The following is a 21,044-nucleotide window of genomic DNA, read 5'->3' as shown; positions in this document are numbered from 1 at the left end:
TCAATTGAAGAATACTGACTTAATCTAAAATTAGTATACTAAAATTTATTTTACTTGAAAATTACCACTGAAAAAGTCAATTTTCAAGTGAAATGCATTTTAAAACTTCAAACTGGTCAAAATAATTTTTAAGGTGTGTGAGTTAGAAAACACTATTATGTCAATGTTAAATTCTCAAAATTGATAACTGCACAATGATTATAAGAGAATGCCTTTGGGCAGCCCCAGTGGCCTTACGGTTTAGGGCCGCCTGCAGTCCAGGGTCTGATCCTGGAGATCCAGGATCGAGTTACACATCGGGCTCCCTGCATGGAGCCTGCTTCTCCCTCTGCCTGTATGTCTGCCTCTCACTCTCTGGGTCTGTCATGAATAAATAAATAAAATCGTAAAAAAAAAAAAAGAGAATGCTTTTGTTTTTAGAAAATACACACTGGACAATATGGGAGTAAAAAGGCATAATTCTAACTAACAAACATTTCAGAAAAAATGTAATTTGTGTATGTATGTGTGTAGAAAAAAATGATAAATGGTAAAACGTTCACATGGGGTGAAGGCGATATATAGGAAACTATTATTTTTGATCATTCTGTAAGTCTGAAATTATTTCAAAGCTAATCAAATATGGAAAAACTCTTAAATACCCTTACAAAATGTCCATCCCTTAAGAAATTGTTAAGAAAAAGGCTATGTGGACTCTTAGAGAGTCATAGAGCCTCAGCCAGAGAAACACTACCTCCAATTTTTCAAATTCATATTCTGGAAGGCAGTGATGAGAATAAGCTACATAAAAACTAGACCCTAAACTGAAATTATAGATGCAGGGTATTGTGAAGAGCTGAAAACTCAAAAGATAAGAGAACTGTTGGTAACAAAGGAAGGAAGCCACCAATGACAACCTGAAGAGTATTTCCCAACATTGCTTGTAACATATCCTCGCCAAGAGGTATACTCAAGTTGTACTCTGAACTCTCTGGAAGAAAGGTAACTTGCTGTGTGTACTCAGTCCCAAGGAAAGGTCATGAAGAAATACTGGCAGAGAGCCCTTCTCAAATACTTAAGTGATTATCTCCACTATTAGGAAAGAAATGGAATTTCATAGCTTTAGCTACACTCCCCCCCATTTGTTTCCATTTTAGGTTGCTAAATCTGTGACCTGCTCCCCAACAAGTACAAACAAAAACATCTGTCCTGGAAAAAGAAGTCAGAATGAATGCACTGAATGAAGAAGTCAGAAGTCATGCATGTTTTGACATTTACACTTTTAGGCACTTATAATATCATACATGTAAAACCTTAAATGCCTCTGATATTCAATGATACAGAAAAGTGGCACATCAGGGAGAAAGCCTTCATAAGTAAAACTTTTATTACAAAAGATCAAATCTACTTAGTTCACAGCTTGACCCAAGATCATACACATTTGCAAACTTCTTCTCAACAAACTCTGTTAATCCTTCTGAAGGTCAAGGTTTTTGTAGGAAATAGGTATCCTAGCTAACTACCATGAGTTAGGTAAACTTACGGCAAAAGTGGAGACCACATCACGTTTTTCAACAGCTTACAACCACATTGATGGATTGCCCAATGACTTATTTTAGAAAGGCAACAGTATTAATGACATATATCAGAACTTGTATCAATCACAAGACCATTTGTTCAACAATTATTTAAGTATTAACTCTATTAGGGCAAGATGTCAAGTTCACTGAATTTCTCCCTTTGCTTGAGGTAAGATGGCACAGAGGTATACCAAATAACCACAATACAAGGTAATAATAATTGCCATAAATGAGAAAGCTAATGAGGGTCTTTCTTTTTAAAAATTTTTTTTTTTTTGGTTCAACCTCATCCTACTTTCCTGTCCATGAAAGCACACCTTTAGCATTTATAATTTTATTAGGATGGCAATATAACACAGCAAAAAGATCAAACTTCGATGATTTCTACATTGAAATCCTGCCATGTCTCTACTACTCACTCACTCTATGACTTGTGCCACTCAATTCCCTTTCTTACTCTCCGAGATGCCTGTTTCACAAATCTTCCTACCCATAATCTTTAATACTATCATCACCCTGACCAATCTCAATTGATCCCATCACTTTACTCAGTGCCCTATCCTCTTGCCTTCTCAGACTTCCATTTCCTATTTCTTTCCTTTCCTCTATTATCAGTCTCTCTTTTTCTTCATTCTCAAACAGCTTTAAAGATACTTTATCTTTAAAAAAAAAAAAAAAAAGGCCGGAGTGGAGGTGGGCTGTTATTAGGGACTAACATCTTTTTTTTTTTTTTTAAGATGTTATTTATTCATTCATGAAAGACACAGAGAGGCAGAGACATAGGCAGAGGGAGAACCCTCCTTCTTTCCCACAGGAAGCCTGATGTGGGTGGGACTCCACTCCAAGACCCCAGGATCACGACCTGAGCCAAAGGCAGATACTCAACCACTGAGCCACCCAGGCGTCCCACTAGGGACCAATATCTTAAAAGCCAATGGTCAATTTCATTCCAGGGACCACATTCTCCTGTTTTCCTCCTACCCTTACTGGGTATTCCCTCCTTAATCTTATTGCTCTTTCTATTCTACTGGATGTCTTCAAGTTGGAATACCCCAAAATCTGATCCCTGCTTGGCTCTCCTTCTCTTCTCCATCTTATCTTTTCCCTCTTCCCTTATCCAGATTCATGGCTTTCAGTATCATCTATACTGGTAACTCCCCCATCTCCAAATCCAACCACTATGTACATACTTACCCAAGTACTCAATGGACAAATGGACATCTCTACTTGAATATCTCCTATATATCTCAAATATAACATGGTCAAAATGGAGCTAATGATGATTATTACATACATGTGTATACACCAATTATAATGATCATTATACACATTATAAATTTACTGAACAGCCAGATGATCTTTCAAAACCATAAATCAGATCATGGCACATACCTGCCTACTCTCTCTCTCTAACCTCTTTTCACAGTCCTTCCTCATTCCCTAGGTTCTAGCCCACATAAGCCCTCTTTCTGTACCTCAAACATTCCAAACTAATTTCTGACCTTTTCACCTGAAGGTGTCTTGTTAGAATACCATTTTCTCTAGATCTTCAACAGATTGCTCCTTCTCAGTAACAGGATGACAGCTCAAATGTTATCTCCAAGATTCTCCCATCACTCTATCGCATTTTAGTCCTTAGTTTATTCCTAGTATTAACAATATGGGATTTTTTTTACTTTCCTTTTTCTTCTTAATCTTTTTTTATAATGTAGTGCTATTTCCTTTCACTAGAAACAAGCTCCTTTTGAGCACAAGTTTGTTTTATCTTGCTGCCAGCGGCATTTAAGTGCCAAAAACAGGCACACCTAGCTGGCTCAGAGGTTGTACATCTATCTGCCTTTGGATCAGGATGTGATCCCAGATTCCTGGGATCAAGTCCCGCAGGGAGTCTGCTTTTCCCTCTGCCTAGGTCTCTGCCTTTTATCTTATGAATAAATAAAATCTTTTACAAAAAAAAAAATGCCAAAAACACTACTCAGAACAAAGGGAAGTACTCAGTAAATGTCTGACACCATCATTCCCACTTCCTATCTAGCTGAACTTGCTTTACACTACTCCCCAGAAGAATTTCAATGGTTAAGATGGTCTCCAAATTCAAACATAGATCAGTCTCAACCTCAAGTCATTTTTCATACTGTTTTTAAAAAGATTTATTTATTTATTCATGAGAAACACACAGAGAGAAAGGCAGAGGTATAGGCAGAGGGAGAAGCAGGCTCCCCACAACGACCTCAATGTGGGACTCAATCCTAGAACCTGGGATCATGCCCTGGGCCGAAGGCAGAAGCTCAACCGCTGAGCCACCGAGGCATCCCCATACTGCTCTTCATTCTACCATCCTCCTCCCTCTCTCCCAGCCTCCTCCATACACACATATCATCCCCCCTAAACCCATCTTAATCTCCTCAGCTACTTTGGTCTTTCATTTATTTGGCAATTACCTAGTATGCACTCAGTACCATATTGTCTTGTCCTATCCCTTTCCTTACCATTCCAGGCACTACTACTAAACTCAACCCCTACACCATGTACTTTCCAGACTGACAATCACTTACAACCTTGACCAAATTTTATTTACTGTTTCAGCCTCCCAGCTAGGGTTTCAGTACAAAGAGACAAAGGCAACATTTAGCCCTTATATTTACCCTGGCTTTACCATTTCCATTCCTAGCATAAATTCTCATCACTTTTTGAATTAAAAAGAAATCCTTAATAATAGTACCATGTTTTAACTTTCTCATTTCAAGCAATTCTCAAAGAAAAAGACACACCTAAAAAGTGACTTGAGAAAAAAAAAAAAGCCATTCAGAATGACCATAAATTAATTTATAACATCTGCCATACTTTCTCATCCAAAACATAGGACCCAGGAGGACAAGTGAATTAAAACATCCATGAGAAATATATGTGATTTATGTAGACAATGAAGCCATGAATACCACCCCGCTTTTTATGAAAGGCCTGGAAACTTTAGGCAAAGCACTTTGAATGAATTCGCTAACCTGAACTAGTGCCAATGGACCTGATAAACAGAAGCACTTGTTACTCATTTGCTTTAAGTCCACATCTTCAACTAGCATAGTATCTAAAATATACAGAGAGCTCTTAATAGAGGCTCATATATACAGATTAAATCTAGAAAAAAAATTAATGAAATGTTATTAAATTTCAGGCAAGAATATTCTCACAGGAAATAATCTGATCCAAACACTATCTTATATATGTATATATACACATACATACATATATATATATGTATATATATAGTGTTTATACATACATACATATACATATGTATATATAGTGTATATATCTATACACTATATATATAGTGTATACACATACATACATATATATATGTATATATATAATGTATATATATATACACACACACACACATGAAAATAACAGCTCTCTCCCCCAACATCACATCCATCAACCATTCTCAGGCCCCAAGAGTTGAAACTTTATTTTAACATAGTATCTACATATGATAGTGAGTAAAACTAAGAAGTTATTTTCTTTAAACAAGCAATCACTTTGTAAACAAACACAGATGATCTCAAAATGTATCCCTGTAGAGTTCCACAGTCAGTGAGGAAAGGTAAGAATATCATTCCAAATGTTAACAATTGTATATTTACCTGAAATGGCTAAATTTGTCTTCTAACCTGGTTTGCAGGAACACCTACATGAAGTGAATTACGTTCTCCTCTTCAAGCAATCTGCTTTTCCCAAAAGTATGTGATGATCTAATTTGAACATTTTAGGGCCTGTTATATACAAATGAGTTTCACTACTTTTATTCACTATTTTAAGTTAAGTCTCTTAAGTTATCTGTTTTATTTTCCTCATTAGGTAGATGTGGGAGGGGGATCCCCATAAACAAATAACCTTAAAAAGACAGAAATGTGTTAATGCTGAAATCCAATTTTAGTACCAGCCAATGAATCACCACAGAAGGAATTGAGGATAAGTTCTTAGTGAGCTGGTCACATTATACTACTGTCGTATAGCCCCCATTACTAGACTACCATTCCCACTATAAGCAGCTACCAGAATATTTTCTATTTGTGGGTTACTAGAATAAATGCTTTACATACAACTAGTCCTTCTGCAATCCTCAAACCTATAAAGGTTATACTATTTGTATTCCCATTTTGTAAATGAAGAAACCTAACATCATTGCTAACAAAGTGACAGAGCCAAGTATCCAGGCTTTTTGATTGCAGAGCCCTTGCTCTTTAAATCAAATATTTATTAGCTATTACACAGAACTAGGAGCAAAGGGCAAAAAAGTTCCAGAGAAACATATTTTGACTCAGTGTACTAGTAAATTATCTGCTTAGCAACAGAAGGGGCTGTATAATGAAATAAAGAGTAATTGTCCTGATGGTCATGTGTCTCAAGAAACTCCTAGTCTGTATGCAAGAAATCTAGTCCACTGCGTATCTAAAGAAACTCCTAAACTGTATGCAAGAAATCACTAGGTTTTTTGGTCTCCCTCACTGCCACAACTTCAGAGTAGACTCTTCCATGAGGAAATACTCTACTGAAATCAGTGAGGAATACTGAGTCTGAGGGAGATGGCTTGCTACAGATAGATTGTAGGATATAAAGTAGTGAGTGTTTAAAAGTTGCACCTACCCTGTATTTTACCAGACTGAATACTTATACCAACCAGCCTTCTAGTCCTACTCTTAACCACATTAAACAGAAACATGAAAATAGATGGTGGTCACTTCCTTCGTGTGGTTATAGATTCTGATGCAAATTAGCTCTTTAAAACTCACCTTCAAAATTAAAACAATGAAAGTAAAACACGTGATGTGATTAAACCTACACACATGAGATAGAAGACGATTCTCTTTTTATACGCAAAGATAATAATTCAGAATCTTTCTTTTTCATAAATACCTGCTTTCTTTGGTGTTAATATTAAAAATGCTTCTGAAAATAATTTCATTCTTTCATGTTTCACAAGCAAGTTTTTTTCTGTTATAAATATTTTAAAAAAATCTACATGGGCTGCATTTAAATTTTGGTAACACAATGAATACAGCAACTCAGAATGTTCCTAGAATAAATCACCTCCAGACCCAAATCAAAACACACAGAAAAGGAATGAAACTCAGTTTAAAAAGAGAGAGAGAAAGAGAAAGAAAAATTCAGTTTTCTTCAGGAGCAAAAGCTAAAACACAATAGCCATCATTTACTTTCTAGTTATTAAGCATTTTCCAAAAATAGCAAATTAATGTTTGAGGTGTGAAACAGAAAGGTTTCAAGTCAACTAATAAAAGGACAAGTATGATAAAGATAACCATGCCTCAAAACAAACCAACCCTGAAACACTTATTCTTACAAGGCAGAGCCAATAATAATATAAGATCACTGTGAATTACAATGCACTGAACACACCACCCCTCACCATTTCGTGCATGGAAAAATGAAGGTTAAAATAAAATGCAAAGGTTATCCACGTAATAGCAAAAGACTGGAACTAGCCTAAATGTTCATCAAAAGAGTGGCTGAATAACTCTGGTACATCCATTCAATAAAGCAGTATACAGCATAATAAAGCAATGATGAGGAGCTCTGTATACTGCTCTGGTAGGATCTCCAGAATATATTGATAAGTGAAACAGCAAGACACAAAACAGTGGAAAATAGAAGACTCAACCAAAATTAAACATAATGAGTATATATTAACGGAAATGATGAGAGGAGATCAAGGATGTAAAGTTATTCCTCTTCCCTCAACCACTGAGCCACCCAGGCATCCCAAAGTTACTCCTCTTCGAACATTCTTTTATTCCAATAACTTTTTTTTTAAATCAGAAAGTAAAAAAAAATAATTTCTAGAAATTCAAACTATAAAAACTATACCAAATTGATGATTGGCATAAACACAAAAACTAAAGTATTTTGACTACAAATACCTTACTGAACTATATCCTGAGGGGGGGAAAAAAAACAAATCTTAAACTGTTGGTGGTCTTACTATATTAATACTGACATCATTACCGAAACTGTCACATATAAATAGATTAAGTTATTCCATGAATGTCATTAGGAACTAAGATTTTCTACATAAAAGTAATAATAAGTTTCAACACAGGGACGCCTGGGTGGCTCAGCGGTTGAGCACCTGCCTTTGGCTCAAGGTGTGATCCTGGATTCCCAGGTTCAAGTCCCACATCAGGCTCCTTGCATGCAGCCTGCTTCTCTGTCTGCCTGTGTCTCTGCCTCTCTCTCATGAATAAATAAAATCTAAAAAAAAAAAAAAAAAAAAAAAATAGTTTCAACATAAAAACTCTTAAATAGGGCAGCCCGGGTGGTTCAGCAGTTAAGTACTGCCTTCAGCCCAGGGCCTGATCCTGGAGACCAAGGATCAAGCCCTGCTTGGGGCTCCCTGCATGGAGCCTCCTTCTCCCTCTGCCTGTGTCTCTGCCTCTGTGTATGTGTGTGTCTCTCTAATAAATAAATAAAATCTTAAAAAAAAAAAAAAACCTTAAATACGAATTGGAAAAATCAGTATGATTTTCTTTTTCTAAAAAATACATATATCTTAACTATCCAATGAAAAGGCCTAAGCATTGACAACCCAGTAGCCATGAATACCATGACTAGTATATAGATTATGGTATCTAAATACTATTTTTATTAAAAGGAACCAAGACTCACAGAAGAAATGGCTGACTCTAGACTGCGATAAAAAGTGTATAAATGAGCTGGGGCCAAGGAAGTTATCAAAGATTACCAGGATCATACAAAAGATCACAGAAGCCAATCTGAAAAGGCTTCCACTGGACAACAATGAGGCAATCTGAGCAACAATAAGAACAAAAAATGAGTGCAATGTACTAAAGTACAACAAATAAAGATAAACTCATAAAAAAATAAGTCCCCATTGATCATCTTTGGAGATTAGATTACCAATAAGATACCCACTCATTACCTGAAAATTGACAAAGAATTCCGTATTTTTCCTATCTTTCCATATGAACTGTATTTCAGCACAGTCAGTAGGAGAATTCGATCTAGTAAACTCAACAATCATCAACAGCAACTAAAATCAGTAGGTGAAAGGCTGATGGGGAACTTTGTAACAGATGGATCAGGATGACTATACCAAAATCCACTGGTTAATTTTGCCATCACTAAAATAAGTGATACAATAGGTAATCAATAAAAAGCTGGGGTGGGGAGTCTGATGTAACTACCAGTCTCTAAAAAATACAGGTAATAGAAAAACATGTTAAAGGATACCACAAGGACGCACAGAGCCAATAAACGTAACAGGCTACTATTACTTATTGAGAGATCTGAAATCTGGTAATCACATGCTTATTTAGATCCTAACTTCAAAAAAAAAATGAAATTAAGTAACATTAAAGAATTACTGCCAATTGTACTAGGCATGATAATGCTATTGTGGTTACTTTTTTTTTTTTTAAGATTTTATTTATTTGAGAGAGAGGAGGAGAGCAAACACAAAACAGTGCAAGCACCAGTGAGGACAGAGGCAGAGGTAGAAGGAGAAGGAGGCTCCCCACTGAGCAGGGAGCCCAACGCAGAACTTGATCCCAGGACCCTGAGAAATCAGATGCCCAGGTGGTTACTTTTTAAAAAGCCTTTATCTCAGGGTGCCTGGGTAGCTCAGTCAGTTAAGCACCCAGCTCTTGGTTTCAGCTCAGGTCATTATCTCATGGTTGTAGGACTGAGCCCTGGGTAGGGCTCTACACTCAGAGCAGAGTCTGCTTCAGAGACTCTCTCCCTATCCTCCTCCTTCCTGCTCATTCACACACATTCTCTCTCTCTCAAATAAATAACATCTTTAAAAATAAATAAAAATAAAAAGGCTTTATCTCTTAAAGATACAAAAGCATGAAAAAAAAAATACCTGGAGTGCTTCAAAGTATTCCAATAACAACAACAACAAAAATGGGAGACAGATAAAAACCAAAATGGCAAAGTATTAGTAACTGTTAAAGCTGGATGAGTATACTGGGCAGGGAGGGCATTCATTGTACTATATATTCTCTCCCGTATGAATATTTGAAATTTTTCATAATAAAAAAGTTAATGTTTAATTGCAATACAAGGGAGGATAACCAATCCCCAAACAAGTAAACCTCAAGGGACCATGTGTCCACATGAAGCAAGTGAAGGTGGGTGGTTAGAAGTGTTCTGGCAAAACTTATATATTCCGGTTACCATTCAATCACGCATCTATCCACAATCAGAGCTCATTCACCTGGCTATGGCTGAGCATTAATCCATTTACCCAAGCAGAAACAATCCAAGATTTACCCATCTGATTTAAACTTTATTTAGAATTTCACTCCCCAACGGTAATAAAAAACACACAGATCACAAATATGTAACGACAGTGAACATTATGCCATGATGGGAAATATTTTCTATAAATTAACTTCTGATAAGTAGCATCAACACACAGTTCTACTTTAGGGATCATTTAATTAAAAAAGACTCATGGTTGAGAAAATTTTTTAAAAAAGCAAAAATTCAGTAACAGTAGATATTTTGTTTGGGAAGGAGATTATTAATATTCTTAATACCTAAATCTATTTTTTACCAATCTGCCAATCTTTTAGGGTAAGTCACCAGAGTGCTGTATTTCCATTTCTTGAGAAAAATCTTGTGTTAAGGTAAACATAAAAACAACAGGGTATTTTGTACATCATTTTGCAAATTAGAAATCTGGTTACAATTTACTTCCAGATACCAAATTCCAGATGTGTAAGATTTATAAAATAATGCAGAATATAAAGTTGGTTCATCTATAAAACAGAAATGTATCAAAACTCCTATCCTATGGGATTTTTTATGTCTCAAATGTCAAGTTATACTACACAAGAATTTAAGAAAATGCAGTTGGTCCACAGACCTAGCCAACAAGCCCCTAGCCACTTAAAAATATTCCAGTAATCACAAAGAGATATGAAGTACCATCAAAAGCTCACTATAAGAGGTCAAATCTTATCCTCTATGACAGAAAAATATTACAAACTGACAAGGTAGATGCACCCCTCATGGAAACAACCAAGGGTAAAATAAAATGATAGGGCTAGGACTTGAAATTAACAACACTAGCCAGTATCTTTTTATTTTATTTATTTTTTTAAATATGCTCTATGCCCAACATGGGGTTTGAACTCATGACCATGAGATCAAGAGTCACATGCTCTACCAACTAAGCCAGCCAGGCACCCCAACAACAGCTAATATCATAAAGAAGAGTCAAAGTAGGCAGTTGGTTTTCATATCTACATCTATACTGATGAGAGCACTGAAAACCAAAATGGACACTTGTAAACACCGTAACTAGTATGATGAAAAAGATGTAAGAATGCCTGGGCAGCTCAGTCCATTGCGCATCCGACTCTTGGTTCTGGCTCAGGGTCCTGTGATCAAGACCCACTCAGGCTCCACACTCAGCAGTCTGCTTGCCCCTCCCCCTCCGTTCCCCTTCCCCCCTGCTCACTTGGTTCACTCTAATAAAATCTTAAATAGATAAAATCAGGAAAGGGAAAGGGAAAGGGAAAGAGAAAGGGAAAGGGAAAGAAACCTACATAGTTTAGCGTAAGTTTTCCACTCTAGGGCCTTTCTAGTGCCTACCAATTAAAAGGCATGCCCCTATCCCTTTATTCCTCCCATTATGTGTTTTCAAAATACAAGATGGAGAGGCATTTTTTTTTAAATTTTTATTTATTTATGATAGTCACACAGAGAGAGAGAGAGAGGCAGAGACACAGGTAGAGGGAGAAGCAGGCTCCATGTACCAGGAGCCCGACGTGGGATTCGATCCCGGGTCTCCAGGATCGCGCCCTGGGCCAAAGGCAGGTGCCAAACCCCTGCGCCACCCAGGGATCCCTAGAGAGGCATTTTAGTATAAAAGGTTAAAGCAAAACCCTGAAAGTCAGTCAACCTGGATTTGAATATCAACTGCAGTACTTTTTAACACTTAAGAAAAATAGTGGCCAGAGAGTTTATCTATAAAACTGAAATAGTAGTACTATATTTACTTCAAAGAGAGGATCAAAGGAGAATATCTATTTAAAATCCTCCATATAGTGCCTGGCACATAGTACTCAATATATGGGAACTGTAAGCAATATGAATTACATATTTGTAAGATTCTTTCACTAGCAACAGTCTTTACTCATAATGTATAAAAATATGAATCACTATGAAATACCTAAAACACTTAGTAAGATATTGTGTATCGATTATACCTCAATTTTAAAAAGTCTCCACTTCTAGAAAATAAGCATAAATAGTGAGGACTTTGCTCATTTTTATATCCCCAGGTCTTGGCACTAAAAAGGTGCACAATAAAAAATTTTGAACAGGGACACCTGGGTGGCTCAGCAGTTGAACATCTGCGTTCAGCTCAGGGTGTGGTCCCGCGGTTCCGGGATCAAGTCCCGCATCCGGCTCCCTAAATGGAACCTGCTTCCCTCTGTCTATGTCTCTGCCTCTCTCTGTATCACTCATGAATAAATAAAATATTTAAAAAGAAAAATTTTTTGAACAAATGAGTACAGAAGTAGAGGTAGAAGATGAAAGGTAGAGATTGAAGAAAATGGTAAAAATACAGAGTAGCTGCAGAAGGAAAAGGGAGTTAACACTTATCTGTAGTCTTTTGGCCAGCGCCAATTGGCTAAGTATGTTACATATCCACAAGTACAGAAATTGAGACTAGAGTTTGCAAACTTTTATAGCAATTTGACCTTGATCAGTAATCAGTGGGCTTATAGTTTTTTAAGCTTTTTATTTTGAAATAATTACAGATTGACAGGAAGTTGTAAAAATAGTACAAAGAGTCTCTGTACACCTCACCCAGCCCCTTCCGCTGGTGACATCTCATGTAGCTGGGAGTCCCAATATCAAAATCAGGAAATTCACATTGGTACATTACTATTAACCAGACTAGACCTAATTCACTTTTCACCATTCTTCTCAACCTGCATTCATATTCATTTATGTGCGCATGTAGTTCTAGGCAAAATTATTCCATACATAGATTCACATAACTACTACCAACAATGAATATATGTAACTGTTTAACCAGTGGTATTGGATTCTGAATGTCTAGTTTTTCACTTCATTTTTCTAGGACTTAATTTTTAGTGTATGTTTAAAATATATCAATCCATGACAGACTAGCAGGTAGTTTAAAAAGAACTAGAAGAGGGATCCCTGGGTGGCTCCGTAGTTGAGTGTCTGCCTTTGGCCCAGGGTGTGATCCTGGAGTCTGGGATCGAGTTCCACACCAGGCTCTCTGCATGGAGCCTGGTTCTCCCTCTGCCTGTGTCTCTGTCTGTCTCTCTGTGTGTATCTCTCATGAATAAATATTTTTTTAAAAAGGAACTAGAAGTTCAAATTTGCTTTCTCCTATTTGGAACCCCTTATTTCCTAAATAACGGATAACTGGATTTATTTTTCTCCTGTTGGATAGTAGAAAATCCAAAATGGAAACATATAAAGTCCCCACTTTTTATATATTGGGGTTTTACTGCTATCTAACATAGTTCAGATATTCTTCACTTCTCAACCTTTTACTCTAATTGGTCTGTTGGATACAAGGTAAACAAAAGCCAGGATCTCACCTTAAAACAATTCCTCCAAAAGAATGCAACATATAGGAAACAGACATTATGAACTAAAAAAAAAGAAGAAGAAGAAGAAAGGTCTCCAGACGCTTCACAATGCTCATCCAAAAATCTTCCTTTTGAATTTTTTTACCTTCCCAGATTCCTGAAAATACACTAGAATCATTTCCTATCTAGAGCTTAGAGAAATATTTCAGTATGTTTAGACCACCAGTCCTTTATTAAGATACTTTCCTTCAGCTCCCAGCATACACTTTCTACACTCTCTTGTTTGTGACAGTATGATTAGGACCCTGTAAACTACTTTTTCCTTTGGCACAAATAGCATGTGCTATGGCACAAATAGCATGTGCTAGCCAGAAGACTAAAAGGCTGGAAGACTAAGAGGGAATCTGTTCCTTCCTGTTGGTCGCAGTTCCTACACATACTGACCCACCAATACATTTCACCCTGGTGATTCCAGTTTCCCCCTCCCCCCGCCCCACCCCGCAATCCCAGACCAGTCTGACTGCAACCCCTCAGACACCAGCACCAGTTGTCAGATACCCCTTCCTCAGAGGTCTCAGCTCCAGAGGGCCTCTAATCTAAGGTCCTAGGTTGTGGGAACCACATCCTCTTCCCTTTTTCCTCCAGCCCTAGGATGGGCAGCCACTTCCTGCCTTTCCGTTGCTGTTACCTTCAGCATCCCCTTTTCATTTTCTTAATTCTCCAGGAGCCCTTTCAACCCATTGTTTACATTTAATTTTACCTTCTGATAGAGAAAAACAGCCTGAAAGCTTAAGCTCCTTTCTTAAAAGTTAATAAAATAAAGTAATTATTCTAATGTAACTGTGAGATTCACCAAATGCCAGACTGGGGTACAGTGAGCTTCTTACCAAGAAACTCTAAAAAGCATGAAACTAGGATGCGCCATGCCTTCCTGAAAATTTAACACATTTTAAAACTGTACATAAGCAATCTTGGAAATTAGACAATATATTTTTCATCAGTGCCCTGGGGCAAGCACAGGCAAATTTCTTTTCTATCAAGAGCCACAAAATAAATATTTCAGGCTTCCAGGCCATGCAGTCTGTTAGAACTACTCAACACCAATGTTTTTGTGTGAAAGCAGCCATATACAATAAATATGTCTGTGCTCCAGTAACTATCTACAGACACAAAAACTTCAATGTCATATCATTTTCACATGTCACAAAATACTATTCTTTCAATTTTTTTAACCATTTAAAGGATATAAAATCATACTTAATTCACAGGCTATACTAAAACATCCAAGCACGCTGGGTCTGACCCATTGGCTAGTTTGCCAATCCCAACCCTACACGATACCTATTACAAAAATCAAAGTATGTTATTCATTGATAGGCTCAAAAAAAGTTCAGTTTAAACCTAGGTTTAAACCATAACCAACCTGAAAACTTCAATGAGACAAAACAATGTTACACTCTTCAAACTTTCTTTTGATGAAGACAAAAAAATTAGGAAATTTACTAACCAGGAAATTTCAAAGTATGAACTAGGCTCAATTTAAGCATTCATCAATCTTCTACATCTTTCTACTTCTATAATACTATAAAAATAAGCATTAGTTTTTATTTTTGTTTGGTTTGTGTTCCAATAAAACTTCACTTATGAGTAGTGAAATTTCAATTTCATATAATTTTCATGTCATGAAGTAGTCTTCTTCTGATTTTATCCCCCACCATTAAAAAATGTAAAAACCACTCTTAGCTCATAGGTACAAAACAGGTGGTCAGTCAGATTTGGCCTGTAGGCCATAGTTAACCAACCCATTTTATTTGTTTATTTTTTACTATTCATCTCCAAGACTTAAGCATTGTTGTTGGTTGTTGTTTTCTGAGACAGGAGCTTGAGGAAGAAGTAGGGGAAGAATCTTAAGCAGGTTCCATGCCCAGTGCAAGCCAGACACAGGGCTCAATTCTGATGACCCTGAGATCATGACCTGAATCAAAATCGAGTCTTATGCTTAAGCAACTGAGCCACCCAGGCACCCTCAAGCATTGGTTTTTAAATTAACATTGAGGGGATCCCTGGGTGGCTCAGCGGTTTGGCGCCTGCCTTTGGCCCAGGGCACGATCCTGTAGTCCTGGGATTGAATCCCACATCGGGCTCCAGGCATGAAGCCTGCTTTGCTTCTCCCTCCTCCTGTGTCTCTGCCTCTCTCTCTCTCTATCATAAATAAATAAGTAAATAAATCTTAAAAAAAAAAAAACTTAAAATAAAATAAAAAATAAATTAACATTGAGTAATATAAATTTCCGAATCAGAGAATCATTAAGTTAGGGTCTTGATGTTCAACTTAGAACAAGTTAGAGCAATAATGATCTCATTTCCCAAACAATTCAAATAGGAAAAATATCTACAGACATCCAAGCAAGTTAGGTACAAGTTTATTTCAAAGTAACCATGATTACATAGCCTTTCTTATTAATCTACAACTACTTTGATTCCCTAGTATCAGTATGGAGGAGTGATGTCTCTGGCATCTTATGCTCTCACACATTATGTTCATTATTACTTGTGAGCTCTGTCCATTTGTCCAAAATCCAGAATTAGAACCCTTGAACTAGAACTACTTCATCATGTGGACAGAACATGAACCGGTAAGACAGAAGGAACACAAGCAGCAATGCAATTTTATGCAGGACATGAATTAAAGCAAAAATAAACATTAGCCCTCCTAACAAAAGGCAAGTTATCTACCTATGTACCTCTCCTGGTTTTCCTTAATATATGGAATTACAACAAACCAAGGCTGGAGTCTCATATGGGATTAAAAATTCCTAGAAGTTCATTTCCAATGAAGATTTCAGACTATTTAAGGTATCTGGCCAAAGGAGCAGATCTGGATGCTCCACACATCCAGGGTAGCTTTTGCTGCAATGATGTTCAGCCATCTAATCCTCTAGCATACATATATGCAAAGTCAGAGAAAAGAGTTTTCTCTGCATCCTCCAAATTAAACTATGGTAAGCAACTCAAAACTAATCCAGAAAATCCCTAGGAAAACAAGTTAACTCAGAATACAGGAATCCAGTTGATTATAAATGGCAGCTATCATGTTATTCCTTAGTATCATTAAAAAGTTAGTCCTGGGCCACTCGAGTGGCTCAGTTGGTTAAGTGCCTGCCTCTTGATTTCAGCTCAGGTCATGATCTCAGGGTCATGAAAGAGAGCTCCTCCTACGGCTCCATGCTGGGCATGGGGCCTACTTGAGATTCTCTTCCTCTGCCCCACCCCCACCCCACTTTTTTTTTTTTTTTAAAGGTAGTCTTTCACAAATTGGGTACTCAAAAGACCCTTGGCTCAAGTTGTGGTACTGTCACTAAACTAGCTAGTGAGCATAGCTTGAACTTCTCTGGGTCTTCTTTTCCTCCCTTATTCATAAAATCAGAGGCACTATCTTCCATTCCCTATAAATCACAGCCATGGTAAACCATGGTAATGATTGAGAGGAAAGAAAGTGGGAAGCCACAGGAATGAGAAGTCATTAGGTAAGGTAATAAGGCCTTCCTCCATGAAATACGTCTTATGCTGCTCAGCAATTCACACTGGAGCAAATACAGGGGAATCTAACTGGAAATGGACATAGGGACAATTTTCCCTATGTACCCTACCCTTCAGTGTGGCCCTTGAGTATCCTCTATCCACCCTTTCTGCCTAACTCCCATTCTTTTAGGCTAAGTATACATCCTCCGGGCAGCCCTCCCTGACTCCCCACCCCTCTACTCCACCAGTCTGGGTTAAGTGCCCCTGCTATAGCTCCCTGTACTTACTTCTGTATCCTTATCACAAGGCAGGAATTCAACAAATGTTAATTGGTTAGTCAAAAGTTCAATTCAGCTAGTTTTTCTTAACATCAGGTTTAAAAGTTTCGATTATGAAAAAAAAAAAACTTTGAATATAACTTTATAATTGCTTCATAGAGTTTAAGGTTTAGCATGTAAGTTTTTTTTAAGTTTCCTAGGTATAAAAAGCATCAGCTACCTAGAGAACAAAAGCCTCAATTTTAGAATATCAAGTTTTCTACCATTTTTCAGTGTCACAGCCTTATGGTATACCTCCAAACATCCCTTGATTTACCACTGCATCTGTATTTGCCTTACTTCCTTTTGGCCCTTAATATCCATAAAGAGATAAATGAAGCTACTGATCGAAGGATCTGAACAGAAAGACAATTAACAAGGGTGAACGGGTATAATTTAAAGAGGATTCTGGAAAAAACACAAATACAAAGCAACTAAAAACTGGTCTAGCACTAGGGGAAAACTGGTCTAGCACAAAATACTTCCTACTTTAGGAAGCACTCATGTTCTCTCTCAGACCACTATCATGAGATCTCCAATTTTCATCAGTTTGTCTCCAGAAGGACCAACAGAAGAAGCATAAAAACTTTTCTCAGCACCAATCACATTCATTAGCCCAATTCATATCACTCAATTCTTTCTCTATCCTAATGTAATATTTAAGAATGTCTTATGATAGATGCCAATAATTATTAATGCTGCTATTCACTATTAAAAAAATCAAAATGACAGTTAAGAAGGATCAAGTCAACTTAAACATTTCTTAAGCACGTACTACTATGTACCCAACTGCTAGTGACTGGGATTCCTCCATCTCAAAGAATAGGGCTCTATAAAATATTCATCATGTTTCTTGGATTTGCTAGTACATGGAACAAAATCCCTTAGGTCCTAGCAATAGATAGAACCAAACAAGTTTAAATGGTGCAAGATGATGATGGATAAAGGCTCAGACAGACAGGGTCCAAGGAAATGGTTAGCCATTCTTCAATACTTCATATTAGTAACCACCTAAGGGATCTTAGAAGTTGTAGAATTATAAAAATACACATGCATGCAAATATATCTTATAAAATAATAATGTGGAAAAATAGTAATGATGGAAATAAAAGTTTTAAGCAACAGGTACATTTCACAAAAGCAGAGGTAACAAATTTTACAGCTATCATATGCACAGACAAAAAAAAAAAAAATGTCCTATCACAGCCAGGTTCCAACTCCTGTCCCAATTTTTTATCTTCTAACACTATCATTATCTTATCTAATAAATAAGAAAAGTAATCAAAGAAAGATAGATGGACATCAAGTATTTCTTGGTAGTCTGTCTCTCTAATGACATAAACAACATTATAAATGGGGAGAACAATTTTATATTTAACTACCATTGTTTCAATGTGTTGATATTTAGTTATTAACATTACTTTCTTAGACAAATCGCTATCAATATGCCAGAAAGACTATATTTTTCATGATTCCGGCAACTGGTTTTTATTTCTTAATGGACATGGTAAATTTAACCTAAAGAGTGTACCTGCTAAGGTTGTCTTGGTGAAAACTTCAGTAGTACATATTCACCTATTTCTAACAAAACAAATTTTGTTGAGGTACAATAAAACATCTCTCTACAGTTAATTTTTAGCACAGAAGCAGTACCATAAGGCAGCGCTTCTCCCTCTGTGTGTCTCTCTGTCTCTCATAAGCAAATAAATAAAATCTTAAAAAAAAAAGCAGTACCATAAAACGTGTAGCTTGTGTTTTAGAGTTGATACAGATCTAAAATTGATAAAATAATGGAAGAGGTAGATCTTTAACCAAGTAAGTTTAGAAACTCTGTGTGTGCTCCAGGATCAGAATAAATAGACTTCCATAAAAAGGGTCTGCAGGGACACCTGGGTGGCTCAGCAGTTGGGCGCCTGCTTTCGGCCCAGGGCGTGATCCTGGAGTCCTGGGATCGAGTCCCACATCGGGCTCCCTGCATGGAGCCTGCTTCTTTCTCTGCCTGTGTCTCTGCCTCTCTCTCTGTCTCTCATGAATAAATAAAATCTTTAAAAAAAAAAGGGGGGGGGGGCCTGCAGCCAAATATGTAATTTATGAAAAACAATGTTAGCTCTACTTTACATTCACACAAAATTCATAAAAATTTTAAGCTTGACATCATCTGCCTACTACAGTAGACAGTATGTAATTAATAACTATTCACTAAGAGGCCAAATATCAAAGACTCAAAGTACAAGTTACTCCATGAGCTAATCATGAAGCAAATATTGGTGATTACTATACAACCAATCCTCCCCGAAGAGAAGATTTAAATGCATATGGCAGGAAGTGGGCAGCAGGAAGAGCTACTGTCAGAAACCACCACTTGCTCCAGGATCTTGCAAGCCCATAAGCAATGCTCCCAGTATGCAGACCTCCCAGCAGCCTGCCAACATGATCACACTCCTATCAACTCCCACACCATCCCAAGGATATTTTCACTTGTGAGATGTTAGCATCTGACAGAAAAAGCACTCTAAAATAAAAAGCATCTACAAGAATTTAGACCAACTTTAAACTTCCAGCTCAATGACCAATATATTCACTTAGCTGGAAAAGACACTGAAGTAACCACAAGTTTGATTTAAAAAACCCAAAACTATCAAATTAAAATACATTTTACTTGAGGGGTGGTGCCTGGGTGGCTTAGTCGGTTGGATATCTGCCTTCAGCTCAGGTCATGATTCCAGGGTCCTGAAATGGAGTCCAGCACTGGGCTCTGTGCCCGGTAGGGAGCCTGCTTTTCCCTCTCCTTCTGCTGCTGTTGTCTCTTGGTATTTCTGTCACTATCTCTCTCAATAATAAATAAAACCTTTAAAAAAAAAATACATTACACTTGAATTCCAAACCTAAAAGACTCAAATACAACAATTTTACTAGCATATAATAACCAAAAGTTACATAAGGTAAACTGCTTCCCATCTGAATTCATGAAAGTAAACTTCCAAATATAGATCTTATTATGAAAAACAAGAAACCTATTGAATTTTCACTTGGCCAGCTTGTTGGCCAGCGTCAAACCAAGCATTTAAAAAAAAAAAACTATACTTAAATGCTGTGAGTTTTCTTTTCAAAATAACTAAGCAACTAATCAAAGTAGGGCAGGAATAAAAACTACTTAATCCAGGGTGCCTGACTGGCTCAGTCAATGGAGCATGTGATTGAGTCTTGATCTCTGGGTTGTAAGTTCAAGTCCCATGCTGGGTGTAGAAATTACTTAAAATCTTAAAGAAAAAAAAAACAAAAACTTACTTAATCCACCAGACAGGACAAACAGAAATAGATACATATACATATATTTTTAAAAGGAAAAAAAAGTACAGGAGTCAAAGTCCAAACAAAATCGTGAAAACACGATCATAAATTACCAAATATACTCACCCTGTGTGGAAACATATTTGTAAAGAGACACCTTCCACACAGCACATGTCCTAAGGTCTGTTTAAACTGTTTAACATGACAACCAGACACCTTAAGAAAATAAAGCAACTCAATAGTGTCTGTTAAAAAAGATGAGTACTCATATAATATATATATGCAAATAGGCAGAGAACACAATTTATAGAAAAAAGGTAGAATGATATATGTAGTATGACTCCACTTATATAAAAACAAAAAAGGAAAAGTTCTGGAAGGTCTACACTGAATTGTTAGTAGTAGTTACCCTCTTGGATGTGGGATTTAGAGAGGTAGAGCAGGGAAAAGATGTTAAGGGTGGATTACTTTTAATTCTATAAATATCTGCATTATCTTACCCTTCTGCAATAAGCATTTATTGTTTTGGTAATTAAAAAAAGAAACCATTTAAAACATACTACCAGACACTTATTATTCTTAAAATATCACAATTGTGGTAAATCCAAAGACAATAGTAAAGTAATGATCCAACACTTGAATTTAAAGCTCTATCCTCAGGGACTAAAGAGGTCTAAGAGACATCACAATTAAATGCAACGTGTAATCCTAGACCAAAAAGAGGACAT

The 21,044-nt window shown here is 36.9% G+C and overlaps 1 protein-coding gene and 1 non-coding gene across 9 annotated transcripts in view; both read right to left on the bottom strand.

The window, feature by feature from the left end:
• The window catches only part of SETD2 (SET domain containing 2, histone lysine methyltransferase), a 125,507-nt gene that overhangs the window by 98,180 nt on the left and 6,283 nt on the right, over positions 1-21,044 (bottom strand). The window lies entirely within an intron of this gene.
• Positions 10,719-10,791, bottom strand: TRNAK-CUU (transfer RNA lysine (anticodon CUU)). Its single transcript has one exon. It is a non-coding gene; the product is annotated as a tRNA-Lys (tRNA).

This window comes from Vulpes vulpes, chromosome 9, assembly GCF_048418805.1.
Source record: "Vulpes vulpes isolate BD-2025 chromosome 9, VulVul3, whole genome shotgun sequence".
Classification (NCBI taxonomy): domain Eukaryota; kingdom Metazoa; phylum Chordata; class Mammalia; order Carnivora; family Canidae; genus Vulpes; species Vulpes vulpes.
The sequence above is the reverse complement of the archived record's forward strand: the minus strand, read 5'-3'. Positions and strand labels throughout refer to the sequence as shown.